Genomic DNA, 25,963 nt, shown 5'->3' with positions numbered 1-25,963 from the left:
GGGACACCCCATGTGCTACCCTATCAAGTACCTTTAAAGGTAGGGGTAGCTGAATTTTTATGGCAGTTGGGAGGAGTGGAGGAGACCTTTTTGCACAAAAGGGGAACAAGATCAATTTTTCCTACTTACACTATAGCTCACCAGTTTGTAATAACCAAAGAAGGGTGGATCTTCCTCTACAAATTTTTGGATCAATATAAGATGGTAGTATCTCATGCTCATTTTTGTGACACAGAAGATTTCTTTAATTTTGCTCTTAGACATAGGATCAAGCTTTGTCCAAGTCAGCATGAATTCTATTTCCCTAAAGATATAATATGGAATGAATATTCTGTCCAGGAGCAAGAAACAAAGAAAGAAAAATGGAGAGTCTATTCAAAAGTTTTGGATTTTATCAATTGTTTTGACAAATATTACAGTCCTCTTAGTAATGCTGCAACTAATGTAGATAGGATAAATAAGCTCATGAGTACATTCTCAGAAATAATGGAGGTAATGAATGAAAAGAAATAACATTTTATTGATTCTTGTCTACATAAAGAAAGAGAAGTTATGAGGAAATTGTGTTTCACCCCTAACATAGGAGTAGGTCCACTGGTTGTGCGAAAGAGGACAGGATATACCGTTATTCGGGATCAAATGCCTATTGGAAACAAAGAAAAATAGGTAATTGAATCTACTAATATTGTCCTTGAAGAAAGACCCCCTGAACCTTCTCCCAAAAGAAAAAAAATAATAAGGGAAGAGGAATCCCATGATGAAGGTTACTCACCTTCCCAAACTCCAATGAGAATTGAGGAAGAGCAGCTCACCAATGAGCAAATTGAACAAATAGGGTCGCAAGGAGGAGTTTTTGTTACTCAAGCAGAAATTGATGAAGGGAACCCCCAGGAGCCTCCTATGCCAAGTTTTGAATTAACTGTAGCAGATTTCAGAGGAAGGGAATTAGACCCTGTTTTGGAACAAGCCAGTCAACAATTTTTGTCTGATAACAATTTTGTAAAATCTAGGGCTTTCCATCAGTTTGCATAGAGGGCAAACATGCACATTTTTGAACAAAGGTGTAGGAATATGAAAGCAGAGCATCCAAAAATGGATGAAGCCTCCATTCAGAATCAAATAAAGGAACAAATGATACAAGAATTCTCGAATATAACCCCTGACGAGGGTAGACAGATGGTGAAAAATGCAAATATTTTATTATTGCCCAATTGGGATATTGCTGATGCCTTAATTTTTAATTTTGTGTCAAATAATTTAGGATTACAGGATCCAGATAAAAAGGAATTCTTGGGAAAGACATTCAGTAATGATCAAGCTGCCCTTGTTATGTGGTCACTAAGAATAGGATCTAGGACTACTCCATTACAGCCTGATGATTCAGGACTAATAGGGAGTATCATTGTGAGAAGTGTCGCTGATACTTCAAATGTACAGGCAGCCTACATGAATGTGGACTATTCTAAATTTTCCTTGGCCACTGCAGAAAGAGAAGAAAAGGAAATGACTAATTTGAAGAGTAAGTATGAAATAGTGGTGGATGCTTACAATCAAGAAGTAAAAAAGAGAATTGAGCTAGAAAATAGGGTATCTCAATTGGAGAAGATACTTGGAAAAAGAAAGGTGGGAGAATCCAGTACACTTAGAATTGCGTACCCTTCACAGTCATTTTTTGGATCAACCCCTATCATCGAAATGCCTGACACCCCTGAAAGGTCCCAATTCTATACTGCAGAGGACTTTGAAGCAGAAAAAACCAAATTACATGAGTTGCAGATAGAATTTAGAAATCAACAGGAAGAAAAATTGAAGTAGGGTGTGGTATATTTGAGGGATAAAATACAATGGTCAACTTTTTTTGATCATTTGACAAGAATTGTAACCCTCATGGATGAGTTGAATAAAGAAAAGGATAGACTGACTTCTCTTGTGCAGAAATGGAGGGAGAGAAATAATGATATTACAATCATATGTATATCTGCAGTCCAAATGCCTTATCATCAAGTTGAGAAGATTTTTGATTTATTAAATAAGCTAGAGAATTTTGATGATGAAAGAGATTCTTTACAGAGAAGATTAACACTTTGTTTTTCCAAATATATTGCTGAAAAATTCACCCTATTTTCTTGTGCTTTAGAATCTGTTGATACAGTAAAGGAAAAGGAAAAATGGAAAAGGGAGATGGATGAGTTATTCAATGGAAGAATAATAAACATCATGAGTGAAATTGGCCACTGGTTCTAGGCAAAGACAAATGAAGAGCTAGTAAAAATACAGTTGTTTTATACTGCTATGAAGAAAGAATTTGATGATTTAGAAGAAAGTGACAATGCTTTAATAAAGATACAAAGAGAAGCTCTAAGTTTTGAATGGCTAGATGATGATGTTTTTAATAAATGGAAAAATTGGTTTATGGAATAGATGTCAGGAGACAATGTGGAGGAAGATGTGAAAGTAACAGTTACCCTTGTAATTAGTAATGAAGACATGGAAGATCCCCAGATTAAAGTGAGTTTGCAGGTAACTGAAGATGATACATTACTTTTAGACCTCATGGCTATGTACTCTAAAGATGAAGAATGATTGTAAGATCAAATCATATTTTCTTGTCCCAACAACTGAGAAGCATAACAGAAAGGGACCCACCAAGGAATGTTTTTTGTAATTAGCCTTTCTGTTATTTTGTTCTTGTCTTTTTGACAGAAGTGTAGGTGAGTGCCCCCTTTTTCTAGAGGGACACCTGTCATTTGTTTTTAGCCTGAAGCTTGTTGCATCTCACACTATTTAAGTGAGATCCCAAGGCTAAAAAAGGGGTCTGAATTCTATTTTCTTCTAAGTTTTGTCCTTAGACTGGTTTTTGGTCCAAATTTGAAAAGCAAGTTTGTAATGTACTTTTCTGTCAAACTCTCTGAGAATACATGAATATAGAATGAGTTGTGTTTCTTTCTGAAGACCATTCTGAGTCTACTGTAAAGGATATACCATTTTCAAAGGAAATGAATACAAATTATGAATTGTCCCCCATATCAATTTTTTTTGAATTTTGTCTCCTTTTAAATACTTATCTGCCTTGATGTTGTATGAGTAAAAGCTTGTGCAATTGAATGCAATCAAATTAGGTTGTATATCCATTTATCATTGTTGTTAATTCAATGGATTAAATAAATGCTTTGATGAATGTGATAAGATTCCTTAAGTATTGAAAAGGATTTTTGAATGATAAGTTCTGATAAGAATTGCTGATAGAATTTGTTGTAAAGCAACAAATTAGATCTAAGAATTTGCTATAGACTTTGAACCCCAATGGATTAGGCACTGATCAAGTTATTTCAGCTGAAGGAGAAATATATTACAAATGGGTTTTTCAAATGCATCATCAAATCAAATTTTACTTTTATTCCCTGTAGATCTTGAAAGTTGGCCAACACTTGTCTGCATGGAATGTTTTAGCTTCAGTTAGCCATTGTTGTTGAAAACAGTTGTAGATCTATAGAAGAATTCTTGGCCATATCTGTTTATGGGATGTGTTTATCAAGTTAGTAAGAATTATGTATATGTTCAAGGATCTTGAAATGAGAATCAAAATGAAACTAAGAATAATCCTCATACACTTGTTTCAATTTTGAACCATCCCTGGGTATACCCACCCTGGTTTTGTAGAGCCAAAAGAGTAGAAAACCATCTGTGGTTTTGTTGAAGTTGGGTCCAAATACCTTACATATGCAATTGTTAATAAGAATAGGCTAAGTCTTTAGATTGTGTATATACTGACATTTTGGTATTAAGCTTTTTGTCGCTTAGTAGTTTTAGCACTTTTAAAAACACCAAGACTATCTATGAGAAACTACCTACTTTTTCAAGTGAGAAAGCATTCTAACATTCAATCATTTAAGTTCTCCATTGAACATCAAGGATTGAACCATTCAAGCCTTTAAAAGAATTTGGTTCAAGCATTCAAGATTTATCATTCAAAACCCTAGATCTATCCATTATTTTGGTGTGATGCTCCTTCAAGATCCTTTGTTCATCTTTAGAAGCTATTCATACTTATTTCAAGGTGGACTCTAAGCATACAATCTTGTAGGTTTTGATTTACATTTGTTAATGTTATGTTCAAGCTTTCATATCAATATACTTGTTTACATTTTAAATATAATTGCATATCTATTGAATATCATAGCTGTATTATTAGATTTACTTCTATTACTTGCTAAAATTCTCTGTTTAGATTCCATTATTAAGGTTGATTCCAAATTGGGGTTTTACTGAGACAAACCCCTCATCTAAAAAAAAAATTGGAGAGTAGATTTGGATACCTCTTTTGTCAAATTTGTGAGATCCACAAACATAAATTTGTTTGGAATAGTGCAAGTCAAGGTTGACTTTTTAGGGTATAGTTGCACCCTAGGGTAACATTGTGCCTTGCCAATAGGGTCAAGGTCGACCTCCCTTGAAGAAGACAAAATATTTTTGGGTTTTCTCCATCTTGACATTTCTAGTCCAAAACAAGTTGTAGAATTCCCTAAAACTATACAAAGACATCATAAATTAACATTTTCTAGATTCAAGGTTAGTATTTGTCTTTTATCTATTTTAGGATTTAAGCACATACTCTTTTCAAAATAGAAAGTAAACCAATTAAACTTCTTTTCACCCTTTTCTCCATCACTTGATCCATTTTTACATTGAAAACTTTCTTGTGCTTAATCAATTTGGATAATTCCTTTTTGAAATTAGGATTGAGAAGATGTTTCTATTTTATTTCTATTTAGGTGCTAAGGTCACCATACCAACCTACCCTAATAAATCACCAATGAGGTCAAAAATGACGCATCAACATGAGTAGGTGGTTGAGTATTCGAGGTTGATAATAAGAGGAAAAGAGAAGCCCATAGGGTAAGGAAACAACTGGCTAAGGGCCAAACAATACAAGCCCAACAAGAGCCAAAGAAAATTTATCATCCTCAACCAAAGCCAGAAAGGAGATAACCAAGAACCTCAAAGGAAGAAGCCTCCCCATGATTGCCAAAGAGAACCATAAAGGAAATAACTATGGTAGGTGTTAGAAGGAGGAGATTAGAGATGAAAAGGACTCCCTCCCCATAGGTTCTAGTGACCATTCTTGAAGTAGAGGATGAGGAAGAAGGGGAAAAAATATAATTTGTTTCCTTAATTTGGAGAACTCACTCAACTAAGGTAGCAAAGGAGGAGAGAAGTAGAATCTCTACTCAAATACCTACATATGCTTGTTGGGAGCCTATCCAAATAGAAACTTTAGAAGATGAACATCAAAAGTGGATAACTAAGATGGAGAGAAAAGGAGGTGATGTTTTTGACCTCTTAGATTTTGACTTCATTCCTGTAGGCACTGAGAAGGTGGGTGAAAAGATATAGGATACTCCAAAAAATGAGCAATCAAGAGAGGATTGGAATCATTTTCCTCCTCTACCTCAAGAACCTCTTGGCATTCCACCACTAACACCATAGGATACAACCACAATATTGGATAAAAGGTTAGTAGCTACACCTCCTCTAGAAATACAAGAAGAATGAGAATGTCAAGACATCAAGGAAGGAGAATATCAAAAACTTTATGTTGATGAAGTATCTAAAGAGGGGAAAATAGTAGAGGAAACTCAACAAGTTCCCCTAGATACCGAGGCCAGATCCTTAGCCCAATAAAGCATGGAAACTCCTTCCAAAGATCCTCCTTGACATGACAAGACTCTAGAGAGGAGTAATAAGGGAAAGGAGCCTGCTTTAGAATAAACTTATTCAGCCATGTACATGTCACTAATGGGGACCACACCATCATGGTGGAAGAAGGAGATTATGTTTCAACAAAATAAGTAAATGGAACTAACAGAAGAGGAAGGAATAAAGGAATTGATAAAAGAAATAAAGAAGCCTAAGCCACCTAAGGGTGATGCTAGAACACTTGCCTTCATTATGGAGAATCAAGATCTAGATCTTCTATCCCATATCACCATTCCTCCTCCTCATGTCAATACTAAATAATTGACTCTTAAGGATTACCAAATGAAGGAGATCATATTGGGAAATTCCACAATGGACATGAATAAAGAAATGATTATGATAGGCCTCAAGGAAGTGCTCAAGCACTTGGATTAGGATGAATCCACTAGTACATTTTGGCAAATATGTGACTAAAAAAATTGATCACACCACTAAAATTTTTAGTCATGTGACTAAACCTGATCACATTCCACTATGTCTTTACAATTTACAATTATGGATGACTAAATAAGTGACTAATTTGGTCGCCCAATAAAATCACAAGATCAATAAAATAGAAGTAACTAAATAAAATACCAAATAAATTATTGAATAAATGGCTCAATTATTAGTCACAAATAACTAGTCACCTTTAAACATAAACTACTAAATAACCTACCAAATAAATGACTAAATAAGTGACTAGATAATTAGTCACTATTAATTATTCATTTATATTTCCTCTTTTCACTTTCTCTAAGGTTTATTTATTTAGGTCTCTTAAATTTATATCACTCACTTGGATTCTCAATGGTAGATTCCAATATTCATAATTAAAATAGTTAATAATTTATAACTAGCAAATAAAAATATTGTGTATCATCCTAAATATTAGAAGCACTTCAATTTAGTGACCTTTTAACACTTATTTATTCCAATTTAATTATTAATTTGTATTAAGGATGCATTTGCATATCTATTTTTAGATTTCCTAGATGAAATTGGGGTAGAATATGATGAATCCTCCTTGCAAGTATTCCTATTTTATGCTATAAAAATCAAGGTAAGATGCAACACCTTGCCTTGGATTGAATGCTAGAATGTCTACATCATCATGACATGAGCTATAAATTTTGGATTAGAGGTCCAATTAGAAATGAGATGCCAAAAGTAGTAGCACATAAAATAGATCTTCTGGTAAAGAGATTCATATAAGTAGACTTGCTAGAGATGACTTGTAGAGGTTTTGGAAAATTCTTTGCAAAAGACCAAAATAGCATACCACTATTTGTGGTTTCATCCTTGTGGAATGTATAAGTGATTTACTACACACAAGATTTTCTTGTCCCTTCATATCATGGTATTCCATGAGACACATTTTTTTAATGCATTTTATCAAGCAATTCATATGCCTTGTCTATGGATCCACATTTTGCATACATACCTAATAGAGTAGTTACAAATGAAACATCTAATAGAATTTCCCCATTGTTAATGTGTTGATGGATTTTTATGCCCTCTTCCAAATATCCCATTTTGACATAGGCAATGAGGAGGATGGAAAAGGTTGTGAAATTTATCTCTAGACATACGCAAGGCAAAGTTATTCATGATGGAATATGTTTAAGTGTGGGTACTAATGAAAGATCAAGACATTAAGGTGAAGAAAATTAATGAGGAAAGTAGCTATCTTTTTTCTTGAATGTCTGATATCTTAAAGTAAAATTTTAACATACCTATTTAATATTGTTAGACATAAATGTAGATTACTTATATTTTGAGCTTAAGTGGCTAGTAGTGGCAAGTAGAGAGGTGATATGGTTAAAATTGATTCCTACTCTCTATTTTAATATTTTTTTTGTATAAACTAATGTAATGTATATGGTTATTGGTGGTACTTACCATTTCTCCCAAAAACTATTTTTTTGTGTTCTTCCTTAGTTCCATTCATGTCCATTCATGATGGGCTTTTGAAGCAAGAAGGGATAAACATATGAATTTTGAGGCTTTGAAAATGTGCATTATTGCATTAGAAGACACTTTTTAAAATAAAATAAAAATTTAATTCTTTTTCTTAAATATTTAAATTATTATTTGAATCATTTTAAATAAAAATAAGAATATATTTTCAAATTACTTTTCTTGTCTTAAGACAAAAGAAATGTGTCTTTTGAACAAGGTGGCAAGTGAAATTATTTTGACATATAAATTAGTTCAAATTTCAATAACTAGATAGACTTAAAAGGGGAAAGGTTGAAGAATTTAAATTTAAAAATATGATTAAAAAAAATTATAATTGAAAATTTATAATTAAAAACATAATTTCAAAAATATATATACTTAACCAAATGTAAAAATATAATTAAAAAATTAATAATTTAAATTTTTTAATTAAGAAAACACTTTCAAAAATATACATACTTAGCTACATGTCCTTGTTGTCCAATATCCCTATGTAGCTAGACTCATTAAAACAATTTTTTTTTCATTGGTAGATAAACTCAAACCAATTTGAGACCAGAGACTATGAAATATTTTGGCATACATGTTTTCATTTTCCCTCCAAGGCTAGTGGATTTTTTTGGGGTCTTTTGTTCACAATGATCTTCTCTCATGCTCTAGAAGTGAGTGATACTAAACCCTAGGAGCTTGTGTGAGAGTCCTTTTGATGTAGTAATGAAATGCAGGGATAGAAACATATAATAGCAGATATATGTGTGATATACAAGAGCTACAAGAATGAGAATAAGGAGTAACCCTAGTATGACATTGTCACAGGATTTGAAAATTCAAGATGGATCAATCCCATCTTTTCATGGAAGAAGGCCCAATAGCGTCACCCCTAGACACGTTGCTCATGCCACTAAAAAATTTGCTAAACATAGTAAGTCTTCAGCACACTGCATAATTATTTTTTACTTATGGAGATCTCCATTGTCAATTTTTTAGTTCAATTAATTTCCCTTGTTGTGGATGTTGCCATTATTGATTTCCCCCGACCAATGTTCAAATCTTTAAAGAGAAATTTCCTACTAAGATTTCTCTTCTCAATAACATCATCATCCATTATGGTCAACTTTCTTCCATTTCTAAAGGAGACCCCTATGAGGGTTAAGTTTTTAGAAGTTCACATCGAAGGGATCCTACACAAACCACAAACACTTTAGCATCCTCCAACATTATCTACATATATCATCCAAATATAGATATTTGGGCATCATAACAAAAATTTAAAGGTGCTACATCCTCAACATGAAATGGTCCAACTGGAAGGGATTTCAATGAATTAAAATAGAAGAATTGCAAGCCAATCCAGGTAACATATGAACAAAGGATTATCTATTTAATTTACAAGATCAAAATATATTACTAACTAGATTTATGCTGATCAAAATTTGATAGTTTAGAATACACACTTAAAAAAGTTAGTGAAACTTTCTAAAACATGCTTTGACAACATCCTATCCAATAATTCCACCATACATAGATGTCACTGGATTTAACACTATTCGTAAACCACTAAAAAAATGCTTCAAAACATTTTCATATATAGCATCCAACTTCTCATCAGCATAAGATACTTCATTAATAGCCTTCACACTCTCAACAAAAATACTTGCATCTTTTTTAGAAGAAGCATATAGAAAATGCCTAAAGTCATTTAAAATTTTATCAAGCACTTGGAAAGACAAATAAAGGAGTGGAGGATGGTCAAATTGAAAAAACCACTTCAAAGAAATTCCCCAAGATATTTGAGTGCCTCTCCCAATGGCTTAAAGTTTAACGTCATTTTTGTCTTAAACTATGTAACAATTCCTCTACTAGTATATCCTCCTAAATTAGTTGTATCCTCATCCAACAAGAATAAATATGGACACACACTTTTTATCTTTCTTTCCTTTCCATCATTTAATTCTTACATACCTCCTACTTTAGAAAAAAAACAACTAGGTCACCATCCTAAAACTCTAACCTCTCATCATCAACACATGAAACCACAACTAGATTATCATTAGAAATAGAAGCTATAATAATATTGTGTGGTTCCTCCCCATCAACATTAAATATAGTAAACTTGGGTCCAAAGTCATAGAAGATGCTTCCAAACAACCCTATGATATATGATTTGATAAATGAAATTGGTGGGTTATGGTTATGACATAACTCATTATACTCAATAGCTTTCCCAAGGATAATGTTTGTAAAGAAAAAGTACCTAAAAAGACAAAAAAATGGGCCATTTACTGCACTTATCAATATTTATACTACAAAAGAAATGCAATAAAAGAGAAAAGCCCCTTTTTCTCTTTAACAACACTAACTAATTAATGCTCAAGAATTCATTTATTTTATATTCAAAAAATAAACACACAACACATGATTTATATTACAAAGAAAATTCAATATGTTTGTACCTATCTAAAACTTTGCCAAGATTGAATTTTTAAGCTCACTATAGTTCAATAGAGATTGTTGGAAAGAACCAAGTTTCAGATAGTAGCTCTAAATGTGACAGTCTTTCAAAGAACCAAAGTATTACTTTAGATATTAAGGATTAGGACAATATTTTTATTTGATTTTCCTAGTAATGCTAATGAACTAATATCCCTTGGCCTCTTCAATTACTTCATAGATGTGCATATATCCTTAGTCTTTATAAATCTTCTCACATCTGAGAGAAGATAAACTCTATAAATGTGAATGCATATATTAATTTAAATGTTAATTATTTATAGCCATTTGAATTCACATGATTATTGTATTCACTTTTAATTCATGGAACTAATTCCCTTATCCTTTGATAATTCTTCATCATAAAACTTGTAGAGTTCCTCATAGTGGCTTCCATTTTCTTGGGCCTCTTTTCCTCTGCCCTATCTAGAGCTACAAATATGATAATATAGGATTCTTTCATCACACTAACGGTATGATAACATAAAATTTTCATGACACTGACTATATAATGATGTAGTTACAATGTTCTTCACTATTCAAAGCAAATATGTTGATTAGCGTTGCAAGTGTGTTAACTTCAATTTACAATACACTGACTTGAGAAACTACAATTTACTAGAATGTAGAGCCTATAATAATTATTTCTTCTAAGTTTCTATATGTGTATTATGATTATTGAAACCAATAAATGAAAAGTCTGCCACTTTCTAGTGGCACCCTTCTATAAGTATTGTTGTTAGAGTATGACCATTTTGCAAAAGTGATTTTTTGTGTGTTTTAGTTTGGTCTAGGTATGTGTAAGTCTAGTATTTCCTCCTTAGGTGAAAATATTGTCCATTTAATTTCCCATCTTTCCCTTCTCTTAAATTTCATGGCCAGGTGGGTTTCTCCTCGATTTCGTATGGGTAGCTTAGTACCTAATTTCATGGAGATTCCTGCATTTCATGAAGTTGTTCACAAAAATAGACTTGTTCATGATTTGTCTTACTTTTTCCCATGAAAGAATGACACTTGTAGAAAATTGAATATTGCCTTCTACTCGGTGGGTTTTTAACCCATGAAGGAAATTCCCCACAACGGTTAACAAATGAAGACAATAGATCAAAATAAGAAGATAACAAGTTGTTTTATTAAAGATCTTTGTTTTCATTGTAGTATTGTACTTTGAGAGATGCTTGGGATTCATCATGATGCTCAAAATCACCTTAAGCAGAAAACTAGAAGATGACTTCTCCTCGATTGGTTTGCAACCCACGAAGTTCGTTTTCCACTGAAAGCAATTCTAAAGGAAATAAGCCAAGAAGTAGGCCCTTTTTGATAGTAGGAGTCCTTTTGTGGTTTTTTGAACCCAGAGAAAAGGTTAACTCAAGAATTAGAAGGTAAATAAAGCTTGAGTGAAAAATTGAAGATCGCTTTCTCCTTGGTGGGTTTTCAACCCATGTGGGTGATTTTCCAGATTCATAGAGAAATAAACTTTTTAAATAGATTGGATTCAAAAATTACACACAAGGCATCTCAAGATGTTAATAGAAACAATCTAACCACTCTTGGGAAGGTATACTAGATAGAATCTGGCTAAGCAGATATTTCCTTACGGAGTACTCTGTTCTTAATTTTCTGGAACTGAATGGAAAATGGGAAGTTAAATATGAAAGGAAGGAAACTTACTGTTTGGCCAATGGAAATAGTGAAAAGACACTAAAATTTCTATTAGGGACTCCTGCATTTACTAATCCAATAGATTTATCCATTAATTCATTCATGTGGCGTGGATCTTAAAGATTAATGGGTGAATTAGGATTTCTATATAGAGGGAAACATAACAATTTTTCAAATTACTTCTTTTTCTTGAGCTGTTATGTAGTTGAATTGCACAACATTTCCAAATCTCTTATACTTGTAAATTCTATCCTCTGTGCTTCCTTCGAGTTCAAAGTTTTGATTCATTTTTACCTTAGATAAAATGACAACTAATTTTTTTGGGTTTGACAGACTTAATGGGATCAAATTCACATTGTAAAGTTTCATGAATACCTTGCTCCATTTCTATGACATGTAAGATTTTCAAAGGAGGCTAAGGTTGAAGCCAATGCATCCTATAATCAAGAAGCTCTAAGGAAGTGGGCTAGTGGAGACAACTAGGTTTCTAGTGGTAGTTGAAGCTCCTAAGTTGATTTTTGAATGCATAATTCACTACAACTTAGATACCAAAAAAATTCTATTACTTGATCATATAGTTCTAATCTCTATTGATAGGAAAACTGTAGTAAATTTCCTCCAATTTCCAAAATGAGAGGAGTTTTCTGAGTTGACAATAGGAGGAGCAATGTCTGAGTTTTCCTTGAAGAAAATGGTGTGGAGAAAAGAAATTATGAGATCTAGGTATCAAAAGCTACTTGGTGCCAAGAGTAACATTCCTAAAACTCTATTTGGCATTGATCTCAAGCCTGAGATCATAGACATTCTAGTTCTCTTACATAGATTGAAAGGTGAGCTAGAAGCACTTAATTTTGTTAATAACATTTCTTTCTCATACAAATTATCTGTTCAGATACATAGTATGTTGATTGGGCCTATGAGGTAAGTGAGCATTTGTCTAGAGCCCTTAGCATTGAAAAGTTTTACAACACCTTTTATATGTCTTCTTTTCTAATTTATGTGCTTGTTCTCTACAATTGTGGCAAAGCCTTCCTAGAATAGATAACTTTCCTAATGATGTGAAAAGCTATGAGTTCTATCCATGTTTTCAATTGTAGAATAGTTATGTAGAATATGTCAAGGTTAATAACATATCTACAATGAGAATTTGCAGTGAACTCCAAGGATTCCTAGAGAGGAGGTTCATCGTGGAGGCAATGGCGGCTATTTATTAGTTTGGTAGCTATTTTATCTAGTTCTTATCCTTCTCATATTTGCATCTTGCAGCTTTTGATGGATTTACTTTGAAGCTGCCTAGGTATTTGAGCAATATGATCGTACTAATAGAGATCATGAGGTAAGCGATCTAGGTGAACGTGCTCAACCCAAGCCTAAAGAAGAAAGGGTATGAATTCCTTATGAATTTTAGAGCTTACAGTTGCAAGTCTCACTTTGATGCAAAAAATATGCTCAAAGCATTCGAGACTAAATATCAATTGGAGGCATATGAGGTCATGAGACCTATGTTTGACCTGAACGAGTATGCAAGAGATGTATTACAAATTGGGAGCATGATTAAACATGTTACCACTATTGAAGACTATTGGGTGGACTATAGAGATGAGCTCAAAAGTAGAGATCATGCTTTCGCTAGGCTTACAAAGGAATAAATTAAAACATATGGTATCAACTTTGATGTAGAAGGCTTGGAAGATGATGGCCAAAATATGTATAGTAATACATATTTAACTAAGTTAAGGGGGATTCCTATCAGTTCAGAGCCTTATGTAGATGTTGAGGAAAATCTTGATATCATGATAGCAAGGATCATCAAGAGAATGGGGAAATGGGTTGAATGGACAACCAAGAGGAGTCGAAGCAAAGGTGTAGCCACTCAAGCTTCTCCAATAGCTGCAACACCTTCTTCATCTTAGAGTGCTACACTAGGCATAACAATAGCTTCCACTCAAGGGCTAGATCAATCTTTACATGGAGATGATCAACCTTTAGGTGGAGGTGATCAACCTTTAGAAAAGAAGATGGAGGAGCCAAAGGATAGCATGGCCACCCCAATTCCATCTACCCATGTGACACTAGTTCCACCACCTAATATTTCTCCAATTCCTTCTCCCCATACTACTCTAGTTCCCTCTCCTCATCATAGTCCAGTTCTGCCAGCAACTGCTACACTTCTCCAACCAAGTGGCTCTTCAATATAGATAGTACACTTAGGGGATGGAAAGAGCAATAATAGAAAGTCTACCGAGTCTGATTAAAAACAAAGAAAACTCTAGAAGTAGGTAAAGGCCAGAGTTCTTCTAAGCTCATCTCCTAAGATCCAAAGAATCCTTTCTCTTTGACTATTGTGACAACCACTCCAGCTAAGAGGAAGATGTTTAGTATAGAATCACTTGAGATGGGCTCCAAGGTGATAGGTACTGACTCCTAGTTGGAGGATACTTTGGAGAGAAAAAGGAAAAGGAAATATGAGTGCACTTCTACTAAAGATATTGTATCTCTCACAATCTACTCTGTATTTGTATTGGCAAAAGTAAAGAAGCAGAAAACCTTGTCCATACTTGGGCAAGATCTAGAAATAGGACACTTGACAATGGAGATCGCCAAGCCCAACAAAGGAGGGATGATTGAGGACATGACTACCAATGATTTTACTTTGCACTCTATGGATCTTGGAGAAGCTAGGCATGACACCAAAGTTAGCTTGTGGAAGTCAACCAATGAGGTGATTGAGGGGTAGTTAGAAAGTCTAAAGTTGTCCAAGACCAAAATGAAGGATGCAATAGAAGAATTGAATAAGTTCATTAGATAGCTAGTCACCCCATTGGTAGCCATCTTTGGAGTACCAGAGACTAAAAATCCTACTATTGTTGAAGTTTAGGCCGTCATCTCTCAACTCCAAGAAGATAGGCATTTTGGTGAAATTGGTAAAGAATGGATTGAGAAGCTCAAATAAGAAGGAGCCACTATTATAGAGCAGACTGGTAATGTTATCTTAAGGTTAGAAATAGAAAAAGATAACATCATAACAAATAGCAATACTCTGGCTGGAGAAAGGGTGAGGTGTGATGATTGCATCTCCCTATTGAAGATGATCATCTGATGAAGGCCAAGGAAGTGGTTGAAGAAAAATTTTTGCCAAAGGGAGATGAACTTCTATTCAAGTGGCTTCAAAGCATGTAGTTTAAGATTGAGATGATCCAATCCGTAGAGAAAGGGCTTAAAGAAATAGATGATAAAGTGAAGAAGAAACAAGACAAGGGATTTGAACTTATGAAGGGACTACATACAAATTCCCATATTAGTGGCCAAGGAAAAGCTCTTATTGGGATCAATGTCATGAAGGAGAACTTTTCCAAATTTTTAGATAGTTTGTCTGATATATCTTCCTATAGTCAAAATAGGGTTCTTGAACTCCAAATACTTAGTGGATACATAGACGTGGTCATAGAGGAACTACTAAATCAATTAAATGTTGTAAAGGAGTTAGCCAGAGAACATTCCAAATGGCTTTTAAGTTATACCAATATCCACCTGCCTAGGCATGAAGAGCTCATCCCAATCATAGTTGCTACCAAGGCCTACAGAGAAAAGGCAGAAAAGGAGAAGAAGTTGAAGTGATTCACATTATGCCTTTTCTTTTGTTTTCTTTTGTAATTATTGAAATGTGACAAATTGGTGCCTTGCCATTTGTCAATCTTGAGAAGATGAACCGATTGAACTTCCATTGTAATGATCATCTCAAAATTGTATATGTATGTGATTGAAAGATTAATAAAAGGTCAAGAAATTTTTGGTGTGAAGTACTTTATGTTGTAGAGACAATGGAATGGTATTTATATCAATTATTTTATATTCTAGTTCTATTAGATTTAGTCTTATGTTTTCTCTTTTGTTTGAATTGAGGAAAGGAAAGAACAAAGTTTCGTCCCCCTATTTCAAAATAATGAATGAATGTGATAAGTAGTGTCATTGTTCATTCAAAAAGAGATCCCTTGAGCACTCTTTTTTTGTTAATTGTAGTTTAGATTTATATTAACCTAGCTCTTACTTAGCTCCATACTAGTTATTACTTAGTTAAGCTTTGTGAATTCATAAGATGTGCGAATTCATAAAATTGTTTAGATATTCAAAAAAAATTATTTGCCTAAGTTAGATTCTATTAGGTCTAGCTTGGTTCTACCTCTTCTATTCTTAGGTCAAGAACGTACCCCAAATTAGTTTAGGAGAAAAACATAATTCATTGCAAATCTATCCTATGGAGTTGTACCTACCAATTGAGAGAAAAACCAATTCATCCATAGGTAGCTTTTCAATTGTTCATAACATAATATTGTTCCAAGTTTGGGCATTTAAGAGTTATAATAAAAAAGAAAAAATCTATTTACCAACATATTTTTGGCGACTCTACTGGGGATACAAATAGTTGCTTGACTAAAAAAACTTGTGTCATGAGGAAAAATGGTACTACCTCAAGAAAACATTATTCTGATACTCCAACCTAATCTTGGTTTTTAAGATGATCAAGAATACATAATTTCATCCCTAAATACATTTGTTTAGAGAGATAGGAGAGATGTTGAGCATTACAAGAATGCTAGCCAAGTATTGGAAGAAGAGGAAAGGAGAGCTGAAGATTTAGAAAGAGTTGTTCAAAGGAGTGACATACAAAGAGAACAAAGATGATTGAGACAAGCACCTTAGAGATAAAATTAACTTAGCATCCTAGAAGAAACAAGTTTCCTTAGAAGTACAAAGGAATAGGGTGAGCAAGACCCTAATTTTGATAAACTTACAGAGCTTGGTTTTCCCATCTTAGAAATTCCAAAGTGGGAAGGTGAAAAGAAAATTCAAAGTAGACCACCTTCCCCTATTAGGAATCAAGGCACTAGTACTTTGCATTCTACCTATTAGATATTGGCCCTGGACAGAATTATTGCTCCCCTAGTTGTTAATTTCCCACCATACATTGCTAGAACAATCATGGCTACTCCATGGGCCATAGTAACAAGACCATTTGCAATAATAGCATACCATCCCCTCCTAGCTGGTTCGAGGAAGAATTTCCCAAAATTCTTAGGAGATGGGAAGGTTACTATAGATGAACATATTAAAGCCTTCTTCGCAGCTACTCACATCTTAGGTGTTGGGCATGAGGATGTTGCCATAAGATTATTTGTGGAAACCTTAGTAGATAGTGCAGCAAACTAGGGATGACTCAATAATTGATTTGGATACAATGAGAATGGCCTTTGAGACAAGGTTCAAAACTATGGAAGATGAATATGCCTTGTTAACATAGTTGAGTTCAATTAAAAAGAAATCCACCATGAGTATAAGAGATTTTGTTGCCAAATTCAATAAGATTATTAGCAGAATTCCAACTACTAATAGACCTACAACTGGTAATTTGAAAACCTTCTTTATTAGTGTGATGCCTCTAGATGTCAATTATGATTTGAGAAGAGCACATCCCATGGATTTGGTAGACAAACAAAAGAAGGAAATTGAATTTTAAGATGATTTGATTTCTATGGGAAAATGGAAGTGAGAACTTAAAACTAAAATAAGTTCTAGTAATACTACATCATTTGATGAGATGATTCAATTTTTTTTGAATGAATTGATAGTAGTAAAAAGACAATTACCTAGATTCAGTAATTCTTATCAATGGAATTATCAAAATTTTCTAGGGAAGAACAATGATGGAAAATATCTGCAGCTCATAGGCTCACAACCTAGGTTGCAAATTGAAGCAACACCAAATAAAGGAAACATGTGCATCTTTTACTTGACCATAGATCATGATAGTGAGAGTTGTCCAAAGATTGCTCGTATGATGCAATTATTATCTACCAATGAATTGAACACTACAAATCCTTTCCAAAGTCTAATTCATATTCAAATGGTGACTCTAGAAATTTATTTTTAGAATATGAGTCAGATTTTGAACCAAAAGGCAAATGTTATGCAACCATTGATGGAACTTCATAAATAGTGCTTACTCGGGGCCAAAAGGTGAAGAATCAATCCTCTAGTCATGCTCACAAGAATGATCCATGTCCTTCAACAAGTAATGTGCATTCTGATCAAGGAATATACACTTCACAAATTGGTAAGGACAAAATACCTTTTAATTTCATTCAGTTCTATGAAGAATAAAAAATTTAAATCTCCCCTATAGATTATTTGAATTCTCACCCTACTAAGTTAAAAAGACTAGTAGACTAGTGTAAAGGGAACGTATTAGATTAGAATCATAGTGTGACCATTGAAAAAGGAGTTAAAGCCTTGACATTTGGCCTATTTAATCAAGAAGATTCTACTATTTTATCAACATCTCCTAGTCAAGAACCTAACCCATTTTATATCTCATTGTATATCAATTGGTAAAAACCAAGCAATTGCATAATAGATTTAGGTGCATCAGATAATGTTATGCCATATTTTGTAGCTAAAGTCCTGGGTCTCAACCTTACTAAAGTGCATGGGAGGTGTTATTCTATGGATGCCAAACAAGTCCCTTCACTTGGGAAAATCAAAGATGCTCAAGTAGCCTTGGCCTCACATCTAGAGAAGAAACTCTTATTGACTATCCTAGTAGAAAATATTCCAGCAAGATATGGACTTCTTTTAAGCAGGATTTTCTGTCAAGACTTAGGAGGAGAAATTAAGCTGGACTAGTCCTAAGCAGTCATACCTATCAGGAATAAGAAAGTTAAGTTAGAATCTAAAGAAAAGGCAAAATTTACAGTTCTAAAATTGAATGATCCTAAAGCCCAAATCCTCTCTCAAGAGCTAGAATTTGGCAACTATATGTTATTTACTAAAGAGGCTCTAGATGAATAAGAGATGAAGATCAAAGCAAAGGAATTCTGAATGGGGACAAATATGTAACAGGTATATGGACACTTGAATTTGATGGAAGTTGTGCCTCCTCAAGGTCTGGCATAGGTGTAGTGTTAATACCCCTTGATGGAGAATTTGAACCCTTGGCTTTCAAATTAGAATTTGGGAATACAAATAATACTACAAAATATGAGGCTTTGTTATTGGGGATAATATCAGCAAAAGAAAGAGGAGTAAAGATCTGGAGAGCTCAGAGTGATGCAAAACTCATTGTCAAGAAAATTAAAGGACAATACTCTATGAAAAAACACAAGTTAAAGAACTATAGAAACAGAGTTTGGGATGAAATAGGTGGTCTAGATGCCTTTTCTATTGACGTAGTGCTAAGGGAGATGAACACCAAAACTGATTCTCTAGCAGTTTCTACTTCTTTTCTACTTCCCCACCCAAAATTCAAGGATAAGAAATACTAGATTGAAATTGTGTATTGAGCTTCTATTCTAGACAATGTAGAGTCCTGGAAAATTTTTGAAGATGACAAGAGCTTATAGTTATTCCTAGAGAATGAAAATTATAGTTCTACACATGAATCCAAGAATGATAATCATGAAAGCTCTAATGTTGAGAAGAATCAAAATTATAAAGTTCAATTGCAAGGTAATATCATTCCCCCATACTTTGTAGCCTTGGAAATATTGTTTAATAGACATGATGCCTACATAAAGCAGAAGAGGGAAAAAAGGGGACCTACCATTGGAGAGTATGAAGGGGTAAATATTAGATATACTCATGATCCTAAAATGATCAACATTGGAAAATGTTGTTTTTCTGAAGAAAAGGAAGTTGCAAAATGACTCTTCATGGAATATATGGATGTTTTTTCTTGGAGTTACAAAGATCTAAAAAGCTATATAGGTGGGGAGGTAAAACATCAAATTCCAATCAAACCTAATGTGGTTCCTTTCTGGAAAAAAACAAAGGAATTATAATCCTAAGGTCGCAAATACCATTTTTCATGAGGTAGATAAAATGTTGAAAGCAATAATCATCTACCCCATCCATCACTCCACCTAGATAGCCAACATAGTACTAGTCATAAAGAAGAATGGACAAATAAGGATCTATGTTGATTTCCACAATTTGAACCAAGCATCTTTGAAGGATAATTTTTCTCTTCCCAATATGGATTACTTATTATGAGCAGTGGCTAGATCTAAAATGATATCTATGCTAGACAAATTTTTTGGTTACAATCAAGTAGAGGTAGAAGAGAAAGACCAACACAATATGAGATTTACCACTCCTTGGGGTACATTTGCATATCACAAAATGCCCTTTGGACTCATCAATGTTGGTGCCACATTCCAAAGATGTATGAGAAAAAAATTTGCTGATCTAAAGGACTGGATTATAGTTATATATTTGGATGACTTCACCATGTTTTCAAAAAAGAGAGAAGATCACATGGAAGATTTAAGGAAGGTCTTATAGAGATGCTGAGAACATGGAATCTCACTCAATCCAAAGAAATTAGTTTTTTGTGTGACAGAGGGAAAGATCTTTGGTCATATAGTGTCTCAAGGGGGCATTAGAATTGATCCCAAATGAGTAAAGGTCATTCAAAGGTTAAGCCTACCCTCAAATAAAATAGGGGTTAAGTCATTCTTTGGACAAGTGAATTTCCTTAGAAGGTTTGTACTAGATTTCACAGAAACTACTAAACATATTGTGGATATGATGAAGGGAAATTCAAATTTCAAATGGAATGAGGCAAGAAATCAGGCCTTTCAAAAATAAAAATTGGTATTGCTAATGCCCCAGTGTTAAGTCACCCAAATTATAAGCAAGATTTCCTTATTTATTGTTATGCTTCTAAACATACTTTATCAGCAATACTTATGCAAGATAATGATGAAGGGGTACAAGCCCCAATAGCTTTCATGAGCATACACCTAAAAATCATGAATTGAAATAATCACAGATAGAGAAGCATGCTTTTGTAGTAGTCAAAGCACTTAAAAGATTTTGGTTCTATATCTTGCATTCACATTCTATCATTTATGTCCCAGATGTAGCTGTGAAAAGTGTGTTGACACAATAGGATGCAGGTTGTAATGCCAAAGGAGTGTAGATAGCAAAGACATAGGAATATGATATAGAAATTAAACTACCAAGCTAGTAAGGGGTATCACATTGTGTAAAGCAATTGCAAAAAATAAGATCGTTGAAGAATCAGAAGAATTAGAAGAAAAGCAGCTAGTGTTGGCAGTAAGTCTTCATGATTCATGGTTTGAAAATATTACTTATCTGCTAACATATGGAGAATGCCTAGAGGGCCTAAATGAAAGAAAAAGAAGAGATCTTAAGTTGAAAGTAGCTAAGTACATAATTTGGGATGGAAACTTGTTTTAAAAAGCTATTGATGGCACTTTTCTTAGACATGTAGACAAATAATACCAAGAAAAGCTGTTGAAAACATTTCATCATGAAGCTTGTGGAGGGCATTTTTCATCATCAGTTACAGCTTTCAAAATATTGAGACATGCCTATTACTAGCCTGGGATGTTCAAAGATGCCTATTCCTAGGTGGAAAAGTGTGAAAAATGTAAGATGCTCATTGGGCGTCCTCAATTGGCTGCTCTACCATTAAGGAATGTCATCATTGAAGGTCCCTTTCAACAATGGGGTCTTGATTTTAATAGTCCTATTAGTCCAACATCTAGTGTTGGCCACCAATATGTGATAACTACAACCAATTACTTTTCTAAGTGGGTGGAAGCCAAAGCGACAAAGAAAACTACTTATGAAGTAGTGTGTGAATTCATTAAGGAGAACATACTAGTTAGATTTGGTGTTCCTATCAAATTAGTGATGGATAATGCAACCTACTTTTTTTTAATTGAGATTACTAATTTTTCTTTGAGTATGGAATTACTATTAGTCACTTATTCAATTATTTCCCACAAGGAAATGCTCAAGCTGAGTCTAGTAACAAGAATTTGATAAATATTGTTAAGAAGCTAGTCACAGACAATCAAAAGACTTGGCATAGGAAAATTCATGAGGTACTATGGGTAGATAGGGTGACACCTAAAAGAGAAATTGGCATATCTCCTTTTGAATTAGTATATGGAATTGCAACTAATCTATCATTACCTTTAGAATTAACTACAAACAAACTCAAAATAGTGATTGAAGATGATATCTATAAAGATGGTCTAGAGAAGAGAATTTTGTACCTAAGCAAGCTTGAAGAGGAAAGAAAAGAAATGGTGGATTAGATCACACCTCACCAGATGTAAGTGAAGGATCTATTTGATAAGAAGGCCAAACCATGGAAATTCATGGTAGGAGATAGTGTGTTACTCAAGGATAAGCGAAGTGCTCCAAAAGGTATGCATAAAAAGTTTAACACCTTGTGGAAAGATCCATTTAGAATTTATCAGGCATTTGAGAATAATTCTTTCAAACTGGCTTATGAAGATGGCAAAGTACTACCTCTAACCTATAATGTTCAAGATCTAAAGCTTTATCAAATTGTAAATTGAGAACAAGTAACCCCTGTATTGTATTGTACTTAGGTTTAGTTTATTTTTCGTGTTTCCTAGTTAGTTTATTCCCTTATCTTTGTTTTCCTATTTGTCTCCTATTTTTGTTTTGTTGTGATTGCCATCTTTTATTTTTGTGAAACCAGAGATTTTGAGTTCCTTGCTTGGGTATGCTCTACCCAAATCCCCAGTCAGAGCTAGCTATTGCCCCACTTTTCATCCTGTACCCATTTTGCAAAAGTGGAAAGTTTTTGTGTTTTAGTTTGGTCTAGATATGTCTAAGTCTAGTCATTCCTCCCTAGGCAAAAAGATTCTCCATCAAATTTTCCATCTTTCCCTTCCCTTGCATTTCACAGTCAGGTGGGTTTCTCCTCAATGTCATATGGGTAGCTTAGTACCTAATTTGATGGAGATTCTTGCATTTCATGAAGTTTTTCACACAATTGCACTTGTTCACAACTTGTCTTACTTTTTCCCATGAAAGAATGACACTTGCAGAAAATTGAATATTTCCTTCTCCTCGGTAGGTTTTTAACCCATGAAAGTGATTCCCTATAATAGTTAACAAATAAAGATCATAGATCAAAATAAGAAGATAACAAGTTGTTTTTATGAAAGATCTTTATTTTAATTGCAACATTGTACTTTGAGAGACACTGGGGATTCAACATGATGCTTGAAATCAACTTAAGCAGAAAACCTAAAGATGACTTCTCCTCGGCGGGTTTGCGACCCATGAAGTCTATTCTCCACTGAAAGCAATTATGAAGGAAAGAATCAGAGGAGTGGGCCCCCTTTTGACTATCATAGTCCTTTTGTGGTTTTCTAAACCCAAAGAAAAAGGTTTACTCAAGAGTTAGAAGGTAAATAAAAATTGAGCAAAAAATTGAAGATCGCCTTCTCCTCAGCAAGTTTTCAACCCACGAGGGTGATTTTTTGCATTCATAGAGAAATCAACTTTTTAAATAGATTAGGTTCACAAATTACAGATGAGGCATCTCAAGATGTTAATAGAAATAATCTAACCACTCTTGGGAAGGTATACTAGACAAAATCTAGCTAAGTGGATATTTTCTTACAGAGTACTCTATTCTTAATTTTTTGAAACTAAATGGAAAATGGGAAGGTAAATATGAAAGGAAGGAAAGTTACCATTGGGCCAATAGAAATAGTGAAAAGCCACTGAAATGTCCATTAGGGACTCTTGCATTTACTAATCCAATGGATTTATCCTTTAATTCATTTGTGTGGCATAGATCGTGAAGATTAATGGGTGAATTAGGATTTCTATATAGAGGGAAACATAATGGTTTTTCCAATTACTACTTTTTCTTGAACTATTATGCTATTGAATTGCACAGTGTTTTCAAATCTCTTATACTTGAAAATTCTATCCTTTGTGCTTCCTTCAATTTTGAAGTTTTGATTCACTTCTACCTCAGATAAAATGACAACTAGATTTGTTGGGTTTGATAGACATAACGAGATCAAAGCTACATTGTAGAGTTTTATAGATACCATGCTCCATTTCTATGACATGCAAGATTTTCAAAGGAGGCTAAGGTCTAAGCCAATTAATCCTATAACTGAGAAGCTCTGAGGAAGTCAGCTAGTGGAGGTAGTTGGTTTTTTGGTGGCAATTCAAGCTCCTAAGTTGATTGTTGAATGCATAAATCACTGCAACCTAAATACTAGACAAATTTTGCTACCTGATCATATAGTTCTAATCTCTATTGATAAGAAAACTGTAGTAAATTGCCTCTGAGTTTCAAAATGAGAGGAGTTTTTTGAGTTGACAGTAGGAGGAGCAATGTTTGAGTTCTCCTTGAAGAAAATGGTGTGGAGAAAAGAAATTATGAGATCCTAGTTTCAAAAGCCATGAGGTGCCAAGAGTAATATTCCTAAAACTCTATTCAACACTTATCTCAAGCCTGAGATCATAGACATTCTAATTCTCTTGAATAGATTAAAAGGTGAGGTAGAACCACTTAATCTTGTTGAACAATATTTCTTTCTAGTACAAATTATCTGTTGAGATACACAGTATGTTGATTGGGCCTATGATGTAAGTGAGCATTTTTCCAAAGCCCTTAGCACCATGAAGTATTACAACACCTCTTATATGTCTTCTTTTCTAATTTATATGCTAGCTTCTCTACAATTGTGGCCAAGCCTTCCTAGAATAGTGAACTTTCTTGATGACATGAAAATCTATGACTTCTATCCATGTTTGCAATTATAGAATAGTTATGCAGAATATGTCATGGTTAATGACACATTTATCATGAGAATTTTCAAGGAACTCTAAGGATGCCTAGAGAGGAGGTTTAGCCCAGAGGCAATGGTAGCTATTAATTAGTTTGGTAGCTATTTTATCCAGTTCTCATCCTTCTCATATTTGCATCTTACAACTTTTGATGGATTTCCTTTGAAGTTGCCTAGGGATTTGAGCGATATGAACGTGTTGATAGGAATATGAGGCAAGTAATCTATGTGAACATGCTGAGTGCAAGATTGAAGAATAAATGGTATGAATCCCCTATGAAGGTTGGAGCTTACAGTTGTGAGTCTCACTCTAATGTAAAAAAACATGATCAAAGCATTCCAGACTAAATATCAATTGGAGGCATATGAGGTCGTGAGACCTATGTTTGACTTGAACAGGTATGGAAGAGATGTGTTGTAGATTGGGAGCATGATCAAACATGTTACCACTATCAAAGACTATTGGGTATATTGTAGAGATGAAATTGAAAGTAGAGATTGTGCTTTTGCTAGGCTCACAATAGAAAAAATTAAAACATATGGTATCAACTTTGATGTAGAAGGCTTGGAATATGATGGCCAAAATATGTATAGTAATACATATTTAACTAAGTTAAGGAGGATTCCTATAATTTTATAGCCTTATGTAGATGTTGAGGAAAATCTTGATATCATGATAACTAGGATTATCAATAGAATGGGGAAATGGGTTGAATGGACAATGAAGAGGAGCTAGAGCAAAGGTGTAGCCACTCAAGCTTCTCCAATAGCTACAACACCTTCTTCATCTTAGAGTGATACACCAGAGATAATAATAGCTGCCACTCAAGGGCCAACTCAACGTTCAGGTGGAGGTGATCAAACTCTAGACAAGAATGTTCCCATAGCTAAGACCTATCATGATGGTTCCCTCCTAGTCATTAGAACCTAGATTAGTACTAAAGAAAAGAAGATGGAGGAGCAAAAAGATAGCATAACCACCCCACTTCCATCCCACCATGTCACACTAGTTTTGTCTTGTCATGTTTCTCCGATTCCTTCTCCCCATACTACTCTAGTTCCCTCACCTCATCATAATCTTGTTTCACCAGCAAGTGCTACACTTCTACAACCAAGTGGCTCTTCAATACAGATAGTAGACCTAGGGGGTGGAAAGAATAGTAGTAGTAAGTTTACTGAGTCTGATGAAGCATCAAAGAAAACTCCAGAAGTAGATAAAGGTTAGAGTTCTTCTAAGCTCATCTCTTGAGATCCAAAGAATCCTTTCTCTTCGACTACTATGACACCCACTCCAACTAAGAGGAAGACATTTAGTATAGAATCACTCAAAATGGCCTTCAAGGTGATAGGTACTAACTCTTGGTTGGAGGATACTATGGAGAGAAAAAGGAAAAGGAAAGATGAGAGTACTTCTGCTAAAGATATTGTATCTCTCACAATCCACTCTATATCTG

The 25,963-nt window shown here is 34.1% G+C and overlaps 1 pseudogene; it reads right to left on the bottom strand.

Moving 5' to 3' along the window:
* Positions 1-8,686: 8,686 nt before the first annotated feature.
* Positions 8,687-25,963, bottom strand: part of LOC149577070 (ubiquitin-activating enzyme E1 2-like) — a 60,267-nt pseudogene continuing 42,990 nt past the window's right edge.

This window comes from Cupressus sempervirens, chromosome 1 (genome assembly GCF_028749045.1).
Source record: "Cupressus sempervirens isolate cs-2001-9-10 chromosome 1, ASM2874904v1, whole genome shotgun sequence".
Lineage (NCBI taxonomy): Eukaryota > Viridiplantae > Streptophyta > Pinopsida > Cupressales > Cupressaceae > Cupressus > Cupressus sempervirens.
The sequence above is the reverse complement of the archived record's forward strand: the minus strand, read 5'-3'. Positions and strand labels throughout refer to the sequence as shown.